The sequence below is a fragment of the Trematomus bernacchii genome, unplaced genomic scaffold (assembly GCF_902827165.1).
Source record: "Trematomus bernacchii unplaced genomic scaffold, fTreBer1.1, whole genome shotgun sequence".
Lineage (NCBI taxonomy): Eukaryota > Metazoa > Chordata > Actinopteri > Perciformes > Nototheniidae > Trematomus > Trematomus bernacchii.
The window spans coordinates 18285128-18288711 of NW_022987593.1; positions in this window are offsets into that span (position 1 = coordinate 18285128).

The window sequence follows — 3584 nt, forward strand, 5'->3', positions numbered from 1 at the left end:
TTTGGAGCCAAGGCAGAACGTATAAAGTTAGCGCTGAGCTTCAGTCTGCAATGTTCAAAACAACAGATAAAGCCAGAAATCTAGGTATAGTCATGGACTCTGACCTGAGTTTCAACAGTCACATTAAAACAGTTACTAAATCAGCCTACTATCACCTAAAGAATATATACGATTAAACGACTAATCTCACAGCAGGATTTCTATACATGTTATAGTCAAAAGGTTATAATAGTAGTAAAGTTGGGATAAATTAGGAAAAAATGAAATAAAGAAGGCTTATACATATCAGGTATATATATTTATACACATATAGGCATACCTCTGTACAAACCTATACACACACACACACACACACACACACACACACACACACACACACACACACACACACACACACACACACACAAACACACTCCACATCCTCATCAATCAATATTTTCAACTTGTTCAAATATAATTTTTCTTGATTATTTTATATGTTATTGTGTCTGGTTCTAAAATGATGTTCACATTTGACCTCTAGTTGTTGAATGAAGGTTGAGTTGTAATCAGTTCCTCATTTCTCTTAGCTCTACTTCTAAGTATTCTTTATAAATAACTGTAACATGTTTTCTTCCTCTTTCAACAGAGTCTTAACCTCAGCATCTTGTCCTTCAGCGTAGCACAAGCCTTATTTTATGTGTTTTTGGAAATATTATTATTATTTGTCCTTATGAAATATGTTTAGTCATAGATCTTGTAAAGAGGTATGCTCTTGGTAGCTTTCTCTTTTTTAAATTGTTAAAGTATTTTTTAAGTTGTGAATTGTCTTTTAATTCTGAATGAGTATTTGTAAATACATTTGCAGTCCTTTTGACCAAACCTTTGTCACATTGTCCATATTATACATTTCATATTGAGTGATATAGAGTATGTCTTATCCATCTGTTTTGCCCTTTCGAGTGTGTAGTGTCTTTTCTCTCAAAGAGCACTTAGCTGTTGTGTTATCATTAGTCCATTGTATTGCCTATGTGTTTTGCCTAGCAAACTGTGGTTTAGGCCTTCAAGTCCCTATTAGAATCACCAAATAATTAAACATTTGTTCTACTAATGTCTTACCTTTGAAACAAAGCAGTGTTGGGAGAAGTACTCAGATCCTCTACTTAAGAAAAAGTAGAAATACTATGAACTTGATCACAAGTTAAAGCTAGGAATTGAAAATGTGACTTGAGTAGAAGTACAGAAGAATCAGTCAATTGTAATTCCAATATCAAACTAAAAGTACTCATATTGCAGAATTGTCCTTTAACAGGATTGAATTACCAAAGTATTTTAGAATATTATAATTGGGTTTTTATCCCCAGTGTCCTATTTCAATGTTAAGCAATTTTTCAAGTACTCTTGTCGTCAAGTAGCACAGTACTGTATCACGTCATATCAAGTATTTATATGTAAATGGAAGCTAAAACTGATAAATAAATGTAGTGGAGTAAAGGTTTAGGTAGCATAAAATGGATGCTCTCAAAATAAAGAAAATCATTTCAACATAGTGCTTGAGTACAATACTTCAATAAATGTATTTAATTACTTTCCACCGCTGGGACAATGTTATTTTAACAATTTGTTAGCCGAGATTGTCCCTGTTTTGTCACATGTTAGCAGTGTGTAATGCAATATACAACAGGCCTATACTTATCTTAAGCTATTAATTGTGGTAACTGCTATAGGCCTATACCAAATGCTAGCCAGCCAGCTAACACGTTAAAAGGAATTGTTAAACGTGGTAAACAATAAGCGTGCTAACCACCAGGATGGCAGCATTGTCATTGTGAGCATGTTAGCATGCTGATGTTAGCATTTAGCTTTAAAGGTCTACTGTTATACTATTGTTAGGCATATATTATAGGTCTCAGATATAATAACATGTCTATGAAGTGTTTTGCTCAACATACCAAAACAGATCACCCATTCTAGCCTCAAACCCCTCTATTTCAGTCCTGTTACTAAAGTGCTGATTCTGTGTCTGTAGTTTAAAAAAAATAAAAATAAAGAGAGGAGAGCTCATGCAGGAGAGTTCTACTCAGATTCTCAGCTAAATGCTGCCGTGATTTAACGCCATATTATGTTCCAAACCACATCAAAGATTATTTCTGAAACAGTATGGAGCTCAAATGCTTTTTCTCTCTCAGGTTTACCACAAGGTGAGTTCCTTTAACATCCTGCTTCTTTACACATGCTCTCTCCAGTACAGGTTAGCTCTGAGTGTTAGCGATGCTAATGTAAACAAAGACCATATTATATTCCCAAAACAGGCCGTGCATTGTTTCTGATAGCAACGTTTCTGATAGGGCCGTGGGCACATTTGAGTAATGTCGTCATGACCGCAGAAAATCTGGATCAGCTCCGTTTTTAGAGATGTGGGTAAGGAGGAAAAGAGAGAGTGTTGTATTTTCAGACACTTTGTGAGTCTCCTGACACACCAGCGCCGCGGCACATATTTATGTATAAAAGACATCAAAACGTGCATTTTGCATGATAGGTGACCTTTAAGCTCTACTGTTGAGTAACCCCACAGAGCACATTTTTATCAGGTGGTTTGTTTAATACTACTGGATCATCTATCAACAAGGATTTGTCATGTTGACAGATTGTACGTTTCTCACTTTGCAACTTCTTTCTTTCTCCTTATTCAGTCGTTTTATCTCAGTATCTATACAACGATGCAACTATTTTTATGGCGTTGTTCTCAAGGGACACGTCTGTCTGTAGTAATGATGGTAGCAGGTGAGTTGTTAGAGTACACGTCCCACCTCAGCTGTGACCTCCCACCTCAGCCGTGACCTCCCACCTCAGCCGTGACCTCCCACCTCAGCTGTGACCTCCCACCTCAGCCGTGACCTCCCACCTCAGCCGTGACCTCCCACCTCAGCCGTGACCTCCCACCTCAGCCGTGACCTCCCACCTCAGCCGTGACCTCGCACCTCAGCCGTGACCTCCCACCTCAGCTGTGACCTCCCACCTCAGCTGTGACCTCCCACCTCCCACCTCAGCTGTGACCTCCCACCTCAGCTGTGACCTCCCACCTCAGCAGTTCCTTTCTAAAACCACAACCACAAGTCTTTCTGAAACTCTAACAGGAAGCTCTGATGATGTATAGTACAGACGCAAACCACATCCAAACGTCTGCTCTCAAACATTCTCTCTACAACGTGCACTCTGTCTACCGCCTTAATGTTAACATTTAGAAAGCCATGAGGTACAAATAAAGAAAATGTGGTTGTCTTTTACTTTACACGTACACTCAGACTACAATGGCCGTCTGGCTGCATGTTTATGGCACGAATATCTTTTGTACCTGGGTTTTAAATACACTGATCCTTACTTGTAATATAAGGTAAAAAGAGATCAAAATGCTTGTCATTTCCATTAACTATATTTTTATTTGGGGATTTACAGTAATTCATGTGCTCATATATACTAATAATGTAAAGAGGAAGGAAACCAGGCTGGTTTTAAACAGCAGAACTGTACCAGCCACAGAAGAAACACACTGCCTTCAAAGACCACATCCTCCTTATTTCTGTAGAGATGTTTTTGGTGATATA